The sequence below is a fragment of the Mauremys reevesii genome, linkage group 12 (assembly GCF_016161935.1).
Source record: "Mauremys reevesii isolate NIE-2019 linkage group 12, ASM1616193v1, whole genome shotgun sequence".
NCBI classification, from domain to species: Eukaryota; Metazoa; Chordata; order Testudines; family Geoemydidae; genus Mauremys; species Mauremys reevesii.
In genome coordinates, this window is record NC_052634.1 from 2,636,999 (window position 1) to 2,657,682 (window position 20,684).

Consider the following 20,684-nt stretch of genomic DNA (forward strand, 5'->3'; position numbering starts at 1 on the left):
AACATGTATAGTATAATAGTGTAGTGTAGTATATAGTACTAGGGTTTCACGTTCCCTCATTTTGTGCATATGACAGACCACGCTACTCTGGAAGGGGAAATGCAAGAGGGAGGCAAAAAGCAATGACAAACCAAGAAAATTAATGAAAAAAAGAAGACAAGAAAACTTCTCTTTATTTTCTTTTCAGTGGACAGCAGCAAACATTTTCTAGATCGGTCCCTGAACATCCACTGCTTACATTTAGTCTCTCCTCCTTCACGTCCAGGTGGGGTCTTTTGGTTCTCTTATGTGAAACCTTTAAGCAAACTTCCTTCTTCCCCTTAAATTAAAAATGTTAAGGAAAAATGGCTCCTGTCCTCATCTGCTTGGGTGCCCCTCACGCAGCCACCTGGACCCTGACTGGGATCATTCCGCCCATCTCCTTATTATGAGGGAACTAGGAATGGAACAGCAGCAGTGTGTGCTGCAGGTCGGGACTGAGGGGCATTGGGAGGGATGTGAATTGGGGGTTCAGAACTTGACTAGGGGGCTAGGGATGTGAATGGGGTGCTGCAGGTCAGGATGGAAGTGTATTGGCAGAACTGTGTGTACGTGTCTTCTGTTACGTAATCAGCGCTGAGCACACCCTGCATCGAAGGGCCCCAGCCTTTCCGGGATGCCAAAGGATTTGCAGTTGAAAGTGCCGAACCCTTTTTTCTTCTCATGCTTTTCTGAGTGACTGGTTGACAAAACTGGTTGACAGAATCAGTCTGTGGAAGAAGGAGGCATTTCTGATCCTGCTGTCAGTTCCTCAAATGCTCCTGATGCACTTTCTCTCCTTGTTACATGCGATATGCCAACTTCTCACCTGTGAGAGTCCAGCCCCATATCTGAATGCAGCCCCCCTCCCCAGGAATTCAGTCTCCCAACACAAGTGACCAGGCCATGGCATCGTGCACACAGCACACATCTGGTGCGGAGATGCTTCACTCCTGGCCTTGCACAGATCCCTGGGTCCACCTCCGGCTTCCTGCTCTACTGACAGCGTCCTATCTCAGCATTACCAGCCGGGCTTAAACTGCAGCCGCTCTGCAGCCCAGCCACCCACACCCACACCCACAACTGAACCTGAGTTTCGTCTCCTTTCCTAACCACGTGCAGGTTGGCTTGTTCAGTGCTCAAGGGCCTGGGCTAACCTGTCATCTCTTGGTTTGTAACATTGTTTAAAGGTGGGAGTTAGTTTAGCTCTCATGAAAGTGATCAGGGGCTGAGTGCCACACAAGCTCCTCAGCTCTCCAGCTTTTCAAGTGCCTCTCAGTCCTGACCGGTAGCCTCCGCTGATATTCCAGCTCTGGATTACCCCCACCCTAGCTCTGCCAGTATCCCTCCATCCTGGCCTGCAGCTCTCCAGTATTCTGGTCCTGGTCCTGCTACTTAGCCAATGCCCAATGTTCCAGTCCTGAGCATCCCACACTCAGCTCTGCTGGTGCCCCATAGATGTGCCCTGTAGCCTTCCTGATAGCCCAGTCCTGTGTTCTTCTCCTGTGCAGGCCTGCCAAGCAGTGATCTCCTGATGTGCTCACACACAGACACTAGACTCAGACCCAAGCTCCTTTTCAGCTGGCAACTCTAGCCAGTGTTTGATCCCAGGTCTCCACATAGTGGCGGCACCTGGCACCAGAGCAGCAAGCGCGTGCCTGGGCTGGCAAGGTGCGGGGGGCACCCTGCCAGTTCCTGCGAGGGCGGCAGTCAGGCAGCCTTCGGGGGCTTGCCTGTGGAAGGTCCGCCGGTCCCGCGGATTCGGCGGCAATTCGGCTGCGGGTACGCCGAATCCGCTGGACTGGCAGACTTCCCGCAGGCACGCCGCCGAATCCGCGGGACCAGGGACCTCCCGCAGGCGCACCGCCAAAGGCAGCCTGCCTGCTGTGCTTGGGGCGGCAAAAAAGCTAGAGCCGCCCCTGTCTCCAACGGTGACAGGCACTCTGCCCTTTTGCCCTTCAAGGCCCACGTCTCCTCTATTAGCCAAGACAGATGGTGGGCTCATCTGAGCATGCTCTAGAGCGCTCACACGGACCCACCATCCTCAGCAAAAGCAGCCTGGAAGTGCCTCCATCTCAGTTTTCTCATCCTCCTACTCAGATTGTCCCTGTCACTCCGTTCCGAGGAGCTGAGACCTTCCTGTCGGGCTTGGGAAGGGCGGCTGAGCTGCTTCACCTCCAACAGGAGGAGAAGGAGCAATTAGCAGTCTGATAGCAAGATTAATAGCAGATGCTCATAATTAACTCACTATGCATGTAAGCAGCTATTGTCTCCACTTTATCCTGGAGAGATTGATATTCTGGAGTGACTCATTATCGAGAAGGGACCTATTTTGCCTGCAGAGCACAGTCACCAGAATGGAAATTGCAATTAGAGTTGACTGTGTCCCTGCCAAAAGATTTTAGAGGAGAATGAGTTAGGGTGGGGCAGGCGCCTCTCTCCATTTGGGCAGGCTGCCACGGCGGGCTGGCTTCTCTTCGCTTTTCCCACTGCAGGAAGTTGTTAAAACAGAGTTGAGTGGGTAGGTGTTTGTGGCTGGAAGAGACTATTTCTGTACAAGCCTATTTGGCACCTTGGGGCGGATGCAGAAGGATTTCTCAGCAGCGTGTCTACCCCAGGGTTCCCAGGAAAAACCCTACAGTAACAAACCTGAGCAGCCTAGGGTGTGTACATTGGTTTGTTATTGTAGGATTGCTCCTGATCACTTGGAGATGGGCCTGCTGGTTCTGTATTGTAGAGTTGCTCATATGACGGGCTTTTCTCATTCTAATTTTGTAAAGAGCATCAAAAAACAAATTGCGAAACTGGTCACACGCTGACCATTGCCTGGATTTTGCAAAGAGATAACAGAGGAAAGAAAGGTCAGATACTTCATCTCTATCCAGACCATGGCAGTGTTATCTCTGGGATATCGCTTAGCACCACATACGCTCTTTCCAGATCAGCAATTCTGCAATTCTTCTCCTGGCGTGAACCTGCCTGTTCCCAGAATTAGACTCTAAGCCCTCAGGCCAGGGACTCTGCCTGACTAGCACAGTGGGGCCTTCGGCCTCCCAGTTACACAACTCAAAAATAATTAGAAGGGGTCTGGTTGGCATCACGTTTCCTGCAGCGACGGTTACACCTGCATGTATTCTCAGCTTCCCTAAGCATTGCTGTCTGGAGGGGAAAAGAGCACCAAAAGGAATGTGGACAACAGCAGTTCAGCTGTTCCCTGCTGCCCCTCTGTTTAATGGCCAAACCAGCTGGGCAATTCCCTCAGAACCTGTGCATCCGTCAATCAGATCGTGTGTGAATCGTCTTTCTTTCCCCTCCTCCCCTACCTGCAACTTGGAACTAGCCTTTGCCACAGTTCAGTAGCCTCCACATTGATCTCAACAGGGCCTTGAAAACACATCTCTCATAGTTCAAGAGAAAACAGATGATTCAGCCTGACTGGTAGCTAGAGCTTCACCGCTCCTCTCGAAACACGTATTGATCAAAGACATTTGTCAAGTCCTGTCCATGGCTGAGTGGGAACTGGGCTGCCACTATGATGAGGGAAAGGGCTTTCAGGCTCCAGCTGGGTAAGGAAGAGGGATTTCATGTTCCAGGCCATTGTGAGCCATCTCAGACCTAGAAACCCTGAAATTAGACTGGTTTGGGACCATTCAGGAAGCGAAGTATAAGAAATCATAGAAGCCCGAAGTAAGGGATACCTGCTGTCACGGTTACAGGGCTAGCTGCACCTGTCCCCTTCCTGGTCTCCTGGGTGTACTTCTTCAGGTGTCTGGCCTTGGGCCTTTACCTCTCTTGGGGTAGAATTCCACAGTTCTCCCCCTCTGAGACCAGGCTCTCGGCTACAGAACCCTGGGCATCCACCGTGCTTACCCAGCAGGTGCAACTGGGTTCAGCACCTGTGGTTCTTCATGTCAGGAGTCTGTGACCAGTGGTGCCTACAGAGACCAGACAGCTTTCTTCAAGCCAAAATGTTTGTTTATCACAGGAGGAACAATTCATAAGAGAAGACGGATTTTAAAAGTTTTGCAATTATCCCGGTACAGTCAGGGCCAGAACTTTGGGAGCATCGCTAGCGTCATGTGGTATTCCTGCAGTGCAGATGCAATCAATAAAGTGGATGATAAGTTGTTATCTCAGTATTGAGTGTCAGTGGTTCAAGAATCTCCTTGTAACCTGGGACACAACACCGAGGCTTCAAAACACAAGTTACTTTGCTCTTATGCATCCTGAATGACATATTAGCCATATCAAACATCTCTTTCGGTGAGACAATCTGGCATGCTTAATGAGTTTGTGTAACTTGGATAAAGGCAAAAGAAATGATACCGCACAACTGAAAGAATTTTTCCTCTCCTGCCTAGAGCGTATCTGCTTCTATGCAGCAGGTTGACAAAAGGATACTGTGTAGACTACCAAATAATAGAGAGACATTTAATAACATACATGGGGAAAAACTGTATTGACTTTTTGGAGAGGAGTGATAAAATGTCATGTAAAGGGATCCACCTCTGAAATAGAGTCACTTCAAGGGGAAATGCCGTATACAACAACCAATGCAATGTTATAAAAAAGGAAATGAAGAAGAATCCCTTATCCATTTGTAACTGCGGAAGGAATGTTAGGGACAATATAGATCCAATTAGAATGTAATTCATCACCGAAGGTGGGATTTGACCAGGACGCTGGGGTTAGTATTTCTACTCTTAGAAAAAGCACAGTAGGGTATGAAAGACCCTAAGTGCCCAGGATTAGAACTGAGTGAATTATTCATAATGAGTCTTTTATTTGCCATGTTTCATCAGTGCTCTCGCTGTCCATGAAGTGATTGCGATTGTGCCACGTTCATTTGTTATTTGAAATCATTTGCTGAATAGTCCTGCTAGATATTCTTTGTCTGTAGCTTGTTTGCGAGCAATTCTTTGCGAGTGTTCAACATTCAACATAGCAGTAGTTTTGACTGGACATGCCGGCCACATCGAGATTGTCCCTGTTCAAGGTAACTCTTAGCTTCCTTTGTGAGTGTCAACACTCATGATTCTGAATTGAAATTTGCTGCTCGTGAACATTCATTACATTTCCCTGCTTTGACGAACATCCTTGCCAGTGAACTTGTTTGCTGGAATATTTCTGCACAGGCGCCAGACTCAGAAGAAATGGATTTGTTTAATGATTTGAATGAAAGTTTGCAGAAAATGTTTTGAGGACTTTGCCTAGCTGTAGTGAGGACCTTAAGAACATAAGAACGTCCATACTGGGTCAGACCAAAGGTCCATCTAGCCCAGTATCCTGTCTTCCAACACTCGTGAATGCCAGGTCCCTCAAAGGGAATGAACTAACAGGTAATCATCAAGTGATCCATCCCCTGTCGCCCATTCCTGGCTTCTGGCAAACAGAGGCTAGGGACACCATCCCTGCCCATCCTGGCTAATAGCCATAGATGGACCTGTCCTCCATGAATTTATCTAGTTCTTTTTTTAACCTTAATTTTGCGTCTCATCTGAAAGATGCCACTTCCAGCAGCACAGCACCAGTGTTGCCACATATCTCAATTTTATTGTGAGTCTCACAATATTTAGTGGGTTTCTTAAAGCCCCAGCACCTGGACTCAGGTGACTGGACAGAATCTCCATTTTCTTTTTTTCAAAAAGTCAGTTTCTAGTCCTCATGGTTACAGAGAAAAGTTTGAAAACGTGACCTGAGTGTGAGCTAAAGGCAAGTGAAAAATAACTCCAAAAGCACGGTTTAAAAAAAAACCTCATGATTTTTGAGCCAATGTCCTGCGTTTTTTTCAGCGAAACTTCTATGACTGTTGAACCCTTGGGTGTGGCAATACTGCAGTGTTCTCAACACTACCCCCGGGATCAGGTCAAGACTGATTCAGCTGAAAAAGCTCAGCCTATTCAGTCTCCATCAACGCTCCCTGCAGCGGGTACATGTTCCATCGAAGAACAGAACTAGCCGAGGGAGTTTAAATTGTAAGACATAGTTTGCAGCACAAGGCAATGATGTAACTATTAAGACATATATTTCTCCTTGTTTGCTGGCTATTCTTTTGCTCTCACTTGTCAGGCAGCAGATTTAAACAGAATAAGCATAGGGGAAAAAAACTCTAGAGAAAACATGCAAATAATTACAAAAACATGATACAAGCCCCTTCATTACCGACATGGCTGGTGTGAGTAAATGTAATGGAGGTGACCTCCTGTACTCTGCAGAATGCTGCTTGAGCAAAGTCTGCTGGTTTTGTGCATCAAGACACCTGTTAAACATCCATTAAATATAATGACAGTGCGGTGATAGCAAAATAAAGTCAAAATTACTGTTCATTATTCCTTTGCTCACATGGCCTCGCTGATGGGGTAATAAACCAACTATAGAATCTTACTGCTCAGGAAATGACACCTGTGAACACCTGAGCCAGCCATCGGATGTCAGCCAAGAGTCATTACCCGAGATTGATGGACATGATGCTTGTCTAGAAGAAAAGGCCCTTCAGTTTGAGCAGCGCCATCTCTGATCTTTAGTTTTCTGCTCTGCCTGAGCTCCCTAATCTCCACTGACCCCTGTAATGCCTCATGTAGGGAATGCAGCTGGGTTTGCATTTTTTAGTGCTTGCAAACAGCTGATCTGTGCTCCAGCCAAAGACCTATAATGGGGCTGGTGCCGGCTGAACAGCTGATGCTAAATTCCTACCAAGACAGAGAGGCCATATGTGGCACATGATGTGTGTGTCTGAGCGACACCTGTTTACACAATTCCCTTAGAGAGAGGTGGAAGGAACTAAACAGCAGATCTGGATCTGACTGGGTCAGCAGAGGCAGAGCCAGAGCAGAGAGAGGCTAATTTGTACCAGAGCATGTGCATTGTACAGAGAGCAGCACTTCACCAAGTCTCTGACTGTGTGGCACTTGGGCGAAAAATCAGACATTAGGAAATCTATTAGGAAGAGCCAGGTTTGTCTGAAATTTGGCCAGGCTTGTATGAAAACAATCCTCTGTATTCCAAGGGTACCCAGCAGTTGGGGTGCACGTCAGTTGACTCGGAGGGACAGTCATGACCATGGTGAGAATGAATGAGGTTTCATTGCAGCTTCTTCAGCCACCTGGGTAACATGTTTCTGACCCTGCCTTTGGAAGCACTTGAAGTCAAGGCAGCTACTTAAAGACTCAGCCCACGTTTTATACAAGGACATGATGGAGGACTGAGTTTTAGGCCTTGATTCAGCAAAATACACACATATACACTTGCTGAGCTTTAAGCACATGCTTAATTCCATCCCTCCTCAGCAAAGCATTTAAGCATGTGCTGAAATTTGAGCATGTGCTGAAGTGCTTTGCCAAACTAGTGGTGTAGTCAGTTTCCAGTACAGACCTGGTGACGCTGGATGATTCCAACAGAGCAGCTTGTTCATCACCTTGCTATGAATCGTCGCCAGGCAGGCTTAATGGAGAGGGGCCCTCACTTGCAAAAACCTTGGAAGGAATAGTGGTGTTATTGCTCAGTGTCAGGACCCGAACTGGTTAAAGAATGGTAGCATCTACATGAAAAATTTCAGAGGATTTTGCTCCATGGATTTGGGAAAGGAATGATTTTCCATTTATTTCCATTTTTCACAGGAATTTTGGGGTTCAAAAATCTTCAGGTTAGAAAAATGTCATTGTTTTGTTTTTCAGTCCCCCCTCCTTTTTCCTTTTTGTCACTGAAAAGTAAAGGGGTGGGAATGCAAACCGTAAGAATCCCACACATGACTCCCTTGGAACTGGGGTTCCCTAAAGAGTCCCTGGGGTACCACAGAGATGAGAGGAGTACATAGATGACAGACAGCATTGATTTTCATGAGGCTTCCTAATTTTGAAGGGACAGGATGATCTTTCCTACCCAAGAGTCAACCCCCTTCTCCCCAAATGAACAACCCAAACCTTTCCTTCCCGCCAGGAAAGAAATCCCTGCGGCAAGATACACAAAGCAGAGTCAATCTGTCCCGTGGGGGCTGGGAGTGAATGCCAGGAGCTGTGAGCAGCAGGGGCATGTGCCTAGGTATCAGGACCAATGCAAAGCAAATGACTGAAATGCGCAGTACCACCTGGTAACAATGAATGTCCTTTGTGTAGCCCTTCTACCCCGAGTAGACTTGCTATGATCTCCTCAGGAACTCCAGAGAAAATCAAACAGTTTGGGCTAATATCATAGGCCCGCCTAATTAGCCACAGTTACCACCTGGGCTCAGCATGTCCATTAAACCTGCAGCCCCAGTGAGGGGCATTGAAAGGAGGAGAAAGGGGAAGGGCTGGCTGGGGCAGCCTGCCTTGCAAATGTCAGGTCTGCGTCACAGCCGTCTGCGTAGTGTGGATGAGAAACCCTGACTGATCTTCCTCCCGAAAGGAGTTTCCTGAAGGAATGATTTGCAGAGGGCAGGCTGCTGCGGTGGGTGCCTGTGTTTGTGTGATTGGTATTTTGGCCAGATAAAGGAAGGATCAATTATCACCATTGTACAGACATAGACCTGAGAGATTCTGTTATTTGCCCAAGATCACACAGGGAATCAATACCAGTGTCAGGATTTGAACTCAGGTCTGTTGAGTCCCTGTCCAGCACCTTAACTGACCAGCCTTCCTCCCTGTCATTTGGGCATGACTATCATGGATCTGGCCCTCCAAGGCAGTTCATCAATATTTGTGTTTTACTTGGGAGCCAGTTCATGGCTGCTTTTCCCCATGGGATTAATATGGAAGGAGGCAGACTCCAGCCTCCTCCCTGTATCTGCCCGAGTAGTCACAAGAACCGTGGGTAGAAGAGGTGCCATTGGCAGAGGTCCAGAGCCCACAGAGACAGGCATGCAGCAGGCTATGCTCATTTGGGAGGAGACCCAGAGCAGATCCACAGATGTTTATTTACATGAGCAATGGTTCCAGCGTGGGCTGGTGGGGTGCCAGGCTGGCATGTGTCCTTCTGAGCTTCCAGCTCTTTGCTTCTACATCTTCTGATTGGCTTGCGTTGCCTCCTAACAGACAGTGACGGCACGGGCATATGGTAATGCATATTTAACTGGTATTTACATTCAACATTGTCTCTGTGTAGCTCTGTTTTCCTTTGCAAACACTTTGATTCCTCCAGGCTTCTGGCTGCTGCAATTTAGGAATACCCAGGAGATTACGTGATGAAGGGAGTCAGGCATGATTGGCACATGCCAGCTGAAGACTCCCAGGCACAGAGAGCAACTTAGTAAGTTCCACACAGTCCCAGGCAGGTACCCAGCATGATGAGTCCTACCTAGCAGTTCCCTTAATTAGATAAAAGGGCCTGTCATTAATTATGGATGCCTTTGTTCATAATTAATAAGCAGCGGATGGCCACTGTCTGTGTGGTGTGTTGGCAGCTTCTGCTGACAGGTGGCAGAAGGAATTGCAGAGGGGGTTATGGGGCAGGGTGGAACAATTTGGAATGAGCGGAACATGTAGGAAGAGTGCACATCTCTTCTCTGCGTTCTCTCTGGCTCTCACTGAATGGACTCCCTGTGCCTGCAGCTCCAGCCACATCCTCTCCAAACTGTTTCTGTCAGAGGAGTCTAGGAACCATAACAGATCCCTCCAGGGTGCCATCTAATCCAGTATCCTATCTGCAATGGTGGCCAGTACCAGCTGCTTCAGAGGAAGATGGAAGAAGCTCCTTAATGTACCATTGTGGTGCAGCCTACCTGGAGGGGAAGTTTCTTCCTAACCCCTGTCATTTGGACGTTGATTTATGCCCTGAAGCATGAGGGTTTAGGTTCCTCCTAAAAGAAAAAAAATTTTTTTTAAATCCTATGGGATGTAATGGTGGGTGTTCTCACTACCCAGACAAATGCCTAGTGCCTTTTTTGAGTCTGCCGAGGCTCTTGGCCTAATTGCAATCTTGTGGGTTAATTATGTATTGTGCAAAAATATCTCAAAATGTTGTTTCCGTTTTAAGTATGTTGGCTTTCAATGTCATTGAGTCATCCTTGTTCTTGTAATGTGAGAAATGGTAAGTAGGAAAGTCTGGTTTACCTTCCCTGCATCATTTAAAATGCAGGTTGTTTGCTGATTCCCAGCATACCAAGCATCTAGATCACTTTATATCCATGACCTGTCCTCTTCCTTATTTACCTCTCCCCACTTTGTGCGTCATCTGCAAATGTTATCAATGAGGAGTTATGTTTTTCTTCCAGGTCATTAATAAAAATGTTAAATAATGTAGAGCCAAGTTAGTTTGACAGGATCTATTTTCCATAAACCCATGTTGATTGGCATTAATTACATTACACTCCTTTAATTCTTCTGCCTTCCCTTGCTCTTGGGACAGGAAGGCTCTCTGAGAAGATTGCTTGGACATTCTTCTTCTTCTTCTTCAGTATGCTTCCAAGTTCCCGGAAGTCATCTGCTGTCTGCATGATATCTCACCACACAGTGCCATTAGTGCCGTTAGGAGCCATCACCAATGGATCTTTTTTCTGTCGACTTCAGAAGCCTATCCAATGATATGGTAATGGCTTATGTCTTGGCTCTGGGAAGGCAGCACACTGTCCTGTTGCCTACCTGTTCCTTGCAGAATGTTCTTTTAATTCTCCTGAGTACTGAATCCCCAACAAGGCTTCTCTGTCTTCCTTGGATGGTTGGAGAACTTCTTGTGGACAAGCATGATTTTCTTACAGGTTGGGCAGACCTGCCATCCACAGGTGTGTCCCGTACATCTCTCCATTCCTTTGAACCAGCTGGCTCTTGAGAGGTCTCTTCCACAGCTTCCACACTGAGGATCTGAAATCAACTGGAAACTTCCAGCTGTGTGGAATCCCTCCCCATCCTCTTCTATCTGATGGCCAGAGCCTATCTCCAGCTGTGCAGAATGCCGCTGTGACCTATGGCCTGTAGTGGTTATGAACTGCCCAGCCTCCTCTCCGACTTCCTCTCTCTCTGACTCCGTGGTGGCCAGCTGCTTTCTTCCTTGGCCCCGGGAGACTGGTGTTTGCCAAGCCTAGCTCTCTAGCAACACCATTGGCAAACTGGACACCATTAAATTAGGCTTGAATAAAGACTGGGAGTGGATGGGTCATTACACAAAGTAAAACTATTTCCCCATGCTAATTTTCCCCCTACTGTTACTCACACCTTCTTGTCAACTGTTTGAAATGGGCCACCCTGATTATCACTACAAAAGTTTTTTTTCTCCTGCTGATAATAGCCCAGTTTAATTGACTAGTCTCATTAGAGTTGGCATGGCAACCCCCATTTTTTCATGTTCTCTGTGTACATGTATCTTCCTACTGTATTTTCCACTGCGTGCATCCGATGAAGTGGGCTTTAGCCCACAAAAGCTTATGCCCAAATGAATCTGTTAGTCTCTAAGGTGCCACAAGTACTCCTCATTCTTTTTACTTGCCCCTCAAATCCCAGAATCTTCTCCGCAGCACAGCCACCATCTGGCACTTTGTCCCTTCTGGGTTCGGGCAGGAAATAAAACATGGCCCATTCATTGCAGGTCACCACCACTGTTCCATCTCTGGCCCTCTTGATAACACACATAGCGCTGAACCTGGAAGGAGAGTCACTCCCTCCAGAACTCTCTTGGTAGCTTCCTGTGTTTGACTTTTTATACCAAGTATCCCTGCTTAGCTCAGCCTAGCTCCGCCCCTCATCACCGGGGAGCAATTAACCACTCAGAGACTTCAAACAGCGGAGCTGATCAAAGCTCCGAGTTAGAGCCTCCCGGCCTTATTGTTATGTGATGTCCTCTCTTACATGTTTCCTCTCTAAACCAAACAGTTCCAAACTTTTCAACCCCTTTTCCTACAGAAGCCTCTCTATGCCTTTAATCATTTCCATCACCTGTGTCTGAACCTTTCTCCTTCTGCTCTCTCTGTAGAGATAGGGCGAACAGTACTGAACACAGTGTTCCGGGGCAGGCAAGCCATTGATTTATTCACATCATGGCCCAGTAATATTTCCATGATTGTTTTCCATCCTGTTCCTGATGTATTCTAACATTGTGGTGGGGTTTATCGACCAATGCTGCACAGGCAGTTGTTTTCACTGAACTGTCCACACTGATGCCCAGGTCTTTTACTTGAGTGGTTAGAGCTGGTTCAGAACCCAGCAATGTGTGTGAGAAGATCAAACTATTCCTTCCAAACTATTCCTTGTCAGCAGTGGGAAATATTTGCCACTTGGTTGGCCATTCTCTTTGCTTGTTTAGGTCCCTCAGTCATCTCTAGTCTTGATTAATCTAAACAATATTGTTCCTGCAATTTTTTAACATAACCTAGTGAATTCTATAGCTGGCATGTATAATTCTCTAACAATTTTTATTGGGTTTCCCAAGAGAAAAGAGTTCACAATAGTCTTACCAGCTAGGTCTCAGTGAAAAGGCAGGGACAGCTTTTTGTCAGTTTCGCAATCTCCTTACCGTGAGGTATGTTAATATTATCATGATTTTATTGCTGGATCAACTGAGGCACAGAGAGGTTCCAGTTAAGTGACCTGTTTGAGGTGATGCAACAAGTCAGTTCAAGGCTGTAACTAGAACCTAGAAGTCCTGACTGCTGGTCTTCTGCTCTACCCACTAGACAACACCGAGCTAATAGAATCAATGCAAACAGATCATTTCTCCAAGGAATGAATGGGTGTGCAGGAGCTTCCTTGGCTAAGAGCAAAACAAATATATTTACTCAGTGAAGTCTCCCCTCTGAAAACTTCCACTGGTCACCTTGCAGCGTATCATCTATACAAGAACCAGGTTGTTATGAATATTACAGTACCACCTAAAACCCCAGCCCTGCTAGCACTGTACACACACGCACACACACACATCCCAAGGGACCCTCTCACCCCAAAGAGCTGCCAATCAGAGTAGACAGACAAAGGATGGGAGTGGAAACAGAGGAACAAAGAGAGGAAATGATTTGCCTGGGACACAGCAGAGCTGGGAACAAACCTAGGTTTCCTGACTCAGATTCCAAGGCCCTGTCTGTTCCAGTCTAGTCTATGTAGTTTTTCTTACCATGCCCATCACCATGGTATCTGAGCACCTTCCAGTAGTGCATTAAGCAACATGACTACACATCTGTCACAAATTTGTCCTCTCGCTGTCTCTCCTGCAGAAGAAGTGTGTGCAGTGGAGCATCTTGTTTTGGTAGTTTTTTAAAATAAATATACCGATCCAGTAGGCCATTCCACCTCCTGATGTGTTATCTCCTTCATATTTGCTGGAACAGCAGGAGCAGACAGTCATGGAGGCGCATTGCCACACGCTCTTCTCCCACTTATTCTGTTGTCACTGTGCAACCCCTGCAGGTTTGAGATGTGTTCAGACAAAGCCCCTCCCCTTTCTCTCACCCACAGTTTTAGTAATTCTCTGGCTTTACAAATGAAGTAGAAATGGGGGGTCAGACGCTGCTAGGCATCACTTGCAATCACTTACCGCTCGTTAAGAGATGTGAAAACAAATTAAGAGTGGAAGAAAACTGTTAAAGAAAAAATAAATAGCTCCCGTTCCAATTGACTCTGCTTCTTGGCCTCAGAGCTCGGGAGCGATCATTATTCCAAACATACAGGCATAATAATTACACATAATTACATGTAGGTTCTGGGCTGGTGACTATCTTCTACCTAATGCTCCTAATGAAATTTCTGTTAAGGAATACACCACCTGTTTAATAAATAACAATCTCTCTCTGTAAAGTCATTCGGAAGGGCTGTAAACTGCATTACAAACTCCATCATGGTGATAGCACTGGGTGGAAGATGGAATCAACATTGCTAACACTACTTTGCCCCCTCTAGTGCCTTGCCCCCAGGCTGCCAAAGTGCTTTGCAAACACTTGTCTACATACAGACCCACTGGGTTTTCCTGCAATAGCAGGGAACGGACTTGGTGACCCAGGAGATGATGTCGTCTGAAGTCCTATGTTCCCAAATCGGTTTTAAAAATTCTTTGGTGAAACTGGTGAAAACTCTGTGTAGATTTTCTTTATCATTTTAAATCTGGGTTATGTTGGTGTAGCTTGCAGGGGAGCCAGATTTAACCGAGACGTGGATGTCCAGACGTATAACTCCACTGGTTTAATTTACTAGATGTAAAAATCAGTCATGTCTTTTATGCTAGTACCAGCTGTTTGATGATCAGGGACTGATTGTGCTACCCCTGCCCACAAGGGGCCTGGTTCTTCTCTCCCTTACACTGTTGTAAATCAGGGGTAACTCCGTTGGAGTGGGTGGAGTGAGACTGATGTAAAATAGGGATGAGAAAGAGGAGACTCTGGCTTATTGAGGACTCCTCTATCAGACTGGATGAAATCAATGGGACAACTCACCAAGCAAGGTGCTACCCAGTGTTGGAAAAGGAATCAGAAATTCACTTGGAATAATTTTGGCCTCACAACCTCTCTGTGAGGTAGTGACATATCGTTGTTTCCATTTTAAAGATGGTAAAACTGGGACACAGAAAGGGTAAGAGACTGCCCCATTCAGACAGTGAGTCACTGCCAAAGCCAGGCGTAGAGCCTATGCCCGTTCCTTAGGCACATGTTGTAGAGCTGAGAGCAGGGCTCACTCCAGCTCTGCCTTCCCAGCCTCAATAGGGAGGTTTTGGGTCTCTGAACATGGCCTCTCCCTGGCCTTGGCTTCCCAGCCCCAGTTTATATCAGATAATCCCGGCCAGGTGCCTGAAGAGCAGCAGAGCATGGTGACATCACGGCAGCTCAGAGACCAACTTTGGGTACCCCTGTCTCTGATACAGCAGAGTAGGCCAGTAGTCTGGGAAACTAGGGATCTTAGTCACATGACTAGTACTCATTCACTCTTAATTGCTGCTACAGGGAAACAATAGGGCACATCTGTCCTGGGAACATTCTTAGACTAGGAACCCAAGAACCTTTGCCTAGGGTCCCAAATGGACAATGGGAAATCACGAGGCAGATGAACAGGACTGTAGGGTTCTCTTGGGGTCTGTACCCTTTGGAGTCTGAACTCATTCTGTACACCCATTAGTGTGGAAAAAAGGCCTTCTTCGTGTAGAGGCTGATCCAAAGCCTACAGCATTAATGGGCATTAGATGAGGCCTTCTCAATGTCACATGGGGCGTCTGTTAGCTCTCGGAGCTTTTCTACAGCAGAACTGGGATTGAACAGGAGGCCTCGTCTTTCTTAGCTGTGATCCTTGGCATCTCCATGTATCACAGGCAGGAAAGCCTGAGGTTGGCCCTTTCGCTTACTGCAGGGCTCCGACTTAGGGATCTCTCCACACAGCCACCTGTATGGTTATTTTTGCAAACTGCTATTGCTGTCGGGTGTGCAGCACAGCCTGCCACAAATCCCTCGTTATAGCTCCTAGAAAACTTCTCAGCTTTCAGCAGTTTTCTAGTAACCATAAAGAATAAAAAATTGAATGAGTCCTGCAAAATAAATAAATAAATGATTGCTTGTTGTCACCAGTGCAGAGTGTTTGCAGGCCCTCAGACATATGGGCTTTAATATTCCTTTGTAAAGCTTCCTTGTGTTGTGGGAACTTAGGAATTTCCACAATAGCTCACACCCGAGGCCCATCTAACACAGTATCCTGTCTCCAACAGTGGACAGGACCATATGGCTCTGAGGAAGGAGCAAGAATCCCTTCAGTAGGCAGATGTGGGATAATCTGCCCTCAGGAAGGACTCAGTCTGACTAGAGTTCGGTGAAATATTTTGGATGAAATTTTTTTTTTGCCAAAAATACAGATTCTGGTCAATCAAAGCATTTTGCAAATTCATGTTGATTTCAGCAAAATTGTTTTGGTCAACACCCCTCACCCCACCAAAAACAAAAAAAACCCCTGAAAAAATCAAAACATTTTGTTTTGACATTTTCAGAAACAAAACGCTTAGATTCTCTGATTCAACATGACTTGGTTTGAAATTTCACTTCCATTTGATTTTTTTAAAAAAAGAAAAGTAAAAAGATCTTGCAAATGTCATTTGAATTGCACAAAATGTTTAATTTGGCCTGAAACTATTCCTTCCCCTCCCGATTTTTTGGGTTGGCCAGTGAATTGAAAATCAGTTATTCACTCAGCTCTAACCCTGACCCCTCATAGTTGGAGACTGGCTTCAGCCCTTACATTTGGGGTTGTATCTTCCGTTCTAAAAGCTCTTGTTTACATTAACTGTTATAATTCTGGATATTCTTGTTATCCATATAAACATCCCATCCCTCCTTGATTCTCACTAATGTCTTGGCTTCAGTGCCATCCTGTGGCGATGAGTCATGCATTGCTACAAATAGCAAAGTCACAAGCCAAGAGGGCAGCCGTTAAGCCTCTCTGAGGCAGGGACTGTCGTTTTGTTACGTGTATGTGATAGCTGCCATCTTGGCCAACACGTTGGGAATTGGACTGGGGGTGAGCGGGGGGAATCTCCAGAGCTAAAAGTGTGAACTGCTCCAGCTGAAGTTAAAGACCCAAGGCTCTGTAGCTGTGGGCAGTAACAACTCATGGCCTCTATGGATCAGCACAGAGGGGAACCTATAACACACATTGACCAGTGGGTTACAGGTCTGCAACACTTACCACAGTGGGGACTCATCCAGGCTCTTTTGCAAGGCAGCCAATAAATAATGAAGTAATGTAGATCACCCATGTGACAGTGAGATTCCACAGACATGGTGTAATCACATGGTGAACCCAGTAGTTTGGTTGTCTGGCCTGGTTCGTTAGTCATGTTACCACCAGAGCTTCTGGGCTTTGCAGGAGAGGCAAAGTGAATAGGGAAAAGGAAGGAGTAGAGGGTCTTTTGTCGAGGGGTGAGCCCCCGTCCCCCCCACCTTCCCCCAACACCCAGACTGTATGCATATTGTCTATGTTCCCCAGCATGAGAACACTCTGAAGGCCAACACCCCATCTCATCTCAGAGCAGATCTCTGGTAGGAGGCAAAACTTTTCCCAGCATGTTGGGAAATTCCAATCTCTATTGTAGTAAATCAGGAGGGGCGTCTCCAGGGAAGCATCGCTGAATGCTACAGTTTCATGCTCGCAATGGAGGGGTGAATCAGGCAGTGTGTTTCCAAAGGAGCACTCTCTCTTTTGGTTTCCGAGTTGGCGTTGTCAAGGGTTCTATGACAAGGCCTTTGGAAAGGAAAACACTTTTCTTACATGGTCACCAGCACCTTCTCCTTTCTCTGAACTTTCATCTAGTAACAACTAGTCAATTGTTTGTCATCCCCCCATCAATTATTATAACATTCAGCTCAGCCAAGAACAATCCTGATACCAACACTTGTCTCACAACTCTAACCATGAGTCAGTTATCTAAGCTCTAGGCATGCGTCCTGGGACTCTTGTGTTACAGGTGTCTTTCACAGCCTCCTGCAATTCACCAAAGCACCACAAGCCCATTCTCATGTCACCGAAGATTGCGTTTGGGTTCACTGAGTTGGTTCTCATTTAATCCAAAGTGGGGTTTCCCCCATTTCCTCCCGATGTTACGCTTATCTGCCTAAACCCTGTCAAATAGCAACAAAGCAGCTTCTAAATGTCTCTCTGGTCCCGCCTTTCTCTCTCTCTCACACACACAAACACACACACACACACACACTCACTGCTGTTTGCGCCTTATATCACATTAAGAGCTCAGGCTCATAGGGAGAATTCAAAACGAAAGGCTTTAATTGATGTGATTATGCCCTCGAGTGAGACTGGAAATTGGGTTGGTCTGTAAATTAATGGCACACTAAAGGTCACCCTTTGTGTGCGGCCTCACGCTGTCAGAGTGGCAAAGGCTCATCTGTTATCTCCGTGAGACAAACAGATCAGACTGTAGGGCCTAGGCTTTTATTTAGATGTGCCCCAACTTTACAAACACAAGCCATCAGGCCTGGCAGAAGGACTGGCCCTGGCTGGCGGGATGCATATCAATGAGGAAGGATAAGTATTCGGGGAAGGCGCTCCTTCTGAGCTCTAATGATAGTGACACCCACATTCATTAAGGCCACAGAACGACCTTTCTTCCTGCCCTTTGTCACCTCCCTGTTTCACGTTTAGCAGCTGCAAAAAATGTAACTGAAAGTGAACATGATGCCTGTGAGAAAGGCCACATTGACAGCTCTGATCTGTGTGATTTGTCTTCCAGGCAGTGGCATTCTGGGCAACGCCAGCCAGCACATTTCACCAGGATCCATGTGGAGTGTGGCCCCATCTCCATGGACTATTCTGTCTTGGGATGATTGGTATCAATCCTAGTGTTGATCTTTGACTCCTGACCCAAACTTGCAGCCCGCACCTGCTTCTAAAACAGAACCAACTCCAAACCCAAGTGCTGTGATGCTGCAGTTGGAACCTGTTGCTACGAACAACTAAGATGACATGAGCCATCAGCCTCATTCCCCACAGTGACCTAAGCCGGGACTGTAGAGCTTTTGAAAAAGGTTAGCCATTTTTTTCTCTCTCCATATAAATGTTAAAAAGCAAATGATTATTTTAGTAACGAGAATGTCACCGGGAGTTCCACAGAGAGCGAAACAACCTGTTTAGCATGGAACCTTTTCCTTGAGAATTAATCCTAATTTAGGATCCAATTATAAACATCGAGGGTGATATAATGGCCTGAAACATTAGTCAAGGCAAATTCCATAATTGATGACTGCTAATATGAAACAGTTTGAAAACGAGGACGCATTTTGTTTTTAAATTCCACCTCCTTCTCCTCCTCCAGAGAAATCTGCCAGGCTTCTGGAGCGAGAGCACTTCAAGAGAACAAAGACCCTTTGAAAGCTTCTATTTTTCCCCCTTTCAAATGCTTATCTGAAAGGACATCTTTTCCCCTTAGTTGCTGTAATCATAAAAGCACAGGTGACAAACTGCTTCATACCAGGAATCATCAATTCTAAGTCATTTTTTGTTATAAAAAAGCAGCAGCAGTAAGAGAATTCAGCCTCTGTAGTACCAGATGATCCCAATCATACCACTGGGGGTTGCGGGGGGCAGCAAACTTGAAGTGACAACTTTTATCTCTGGATCTCCTGTTATGGAAATGTCACGGTCCTGGGTGATGAAATCTCTCTGACAGCTCCAGCCATTTGGTGCTGTTGCCAGTGCACTCCAGATTTCCTTGGGAACGGTGCTCACGAAGTATTGTATTGGTTTGTGGGGCAAACTCGCCCCATGCGAGTGTGTTTTACTGATACAGGAATGGGCTTTATTGTATGTAACTGTTGGGATTCTGTTAGCAGTGCCAGGGATATCTGGTTTAAAGGGATATATTATTACGTTCCTACCACCAATGGCTTACAAATACACCAAAGGCTAGGTTTGCTGGTCCAGTCAGTGGTTCCAATTGTGTGTTCCCTGCAGGACAGCAAGTGAACTTTTAATGTGATGGGTCAAAGTTATCCTTGGTGTAAATCCATTGGACAGATAGTGTAAATTGGTATAGCTCCAGCGACTTCAATGGAGCTATGCTGATTGACATCAACTGAGGACCTCTCCAATTAATGCCTCTATAATTACAATTAGCTGCAGTGGAGTCACGTCAGGGATGAACTTGGCCCTCTGAGTTGAATGCCAATAGCCCCATTACAATAGCTAGATGAGGGTTGCTAAATGATGCTTGAAAACACTCCTTGGCCTCCCAGACAAGTGTTCACAACAGGCATGTTTGCCCCCTATACAAAAGCAAAGTAGTATTTGTATTATTACTGTATTTATTCACTATGTGAATGAGGTGTGTTCATACAGATGTATGGGGAATCTTCGATCCATGTGGGGCTTGTGTGTGAACAAACATATTCACGGCTTGCTGCATCTTACCCAGTTTAAAAAGTTGCAGTCACCCAATCAGGAACAGGAACAGAAACAATACTAGGTGACTTAAATGACCAGTGACGTGCCATGAATGAAGAGTATGAGCCCACGCCATAGGCTGCAAACTGGTTAAACTCTTCACCCAACAATTGTGAATAATGATTCAATTCATACAAATCAAAGTGTATTCAGAAAACTGGGCTTCATAGCCACGTTTTGGAGAGGAACCCCACTTTAATATTAAACACACACACACAGTTAGAGGTGTTTGCCTTGTTCAAGTGAAGCATTCAGGACTTCTGTTCAGTAAGGATGGGACTCATCTTTTTTTTCCATGTGTGCAGCAGCTACCTCTGACCCAGCCCTCATTCACTCCCACATCCTTCCCTCCCCAAGCGGGCTGTGGTTCCCTTTCCTAATGGGCTGAGGAAGTGGAGCCCAGGGTTCTGTGCATGGCTGTGCATGGCCTCGTTTCCAAGGTGACTATCTCCTTTCCAAGTCTTTGGACTCCAAGGTGATTTCTTGTCTCTGAGCACAGCATCAGCTCTCTGAGCATTTCCAGATGCAGTGCTGAGATGCCCCTGCTCTCTGAGATGCCTTTCCAAGGCTGATCAGCACAGAGGTTCGGTCAGATAAGCCTGAATGAGATTGTCACACACTTATATATATATATATATATAAAACCAAAGTCACCCTCCAACATTTCATGAGGCTTTTCTCAAGTTTTCTTTTGCAGACATAGAAGTGTAGCCATTAAAGCAAAGAGAATCCTGTGGTGAGCCAGATACCTTAGGAGACAGATAGAAGCTGCTGGTGGGAGATGGACAGCTCAAGAAGTCAATGGGTTTTGCTTTTGTGCCTTATACAGATTATAGGATCTAATGCCCT

The 20,684-nt window shown here is 46.3% G+C and overlaps 1 long non-coding RNA gene across 1 annotated transcript in view; it reads left to right on the top strand.

The window, feature by feature from the left end:
• Positions 1 to 20,684, top strand: part of LOC120375599 — a 323,633-nt gene that overhangs the window by 171,682 nt on the left and 131,267 nt on the right. The window contains exon 3 of the long non-coding RNA XR_005586660.1: positions 18,127 to 18,421. This is a non-coding gene — a long non-coding RNA (uncharacterized LOC120375599). The remainder of the gene's footprint in view (positions 1 to 18,126; positions 18,422 to 20,684) is intronic.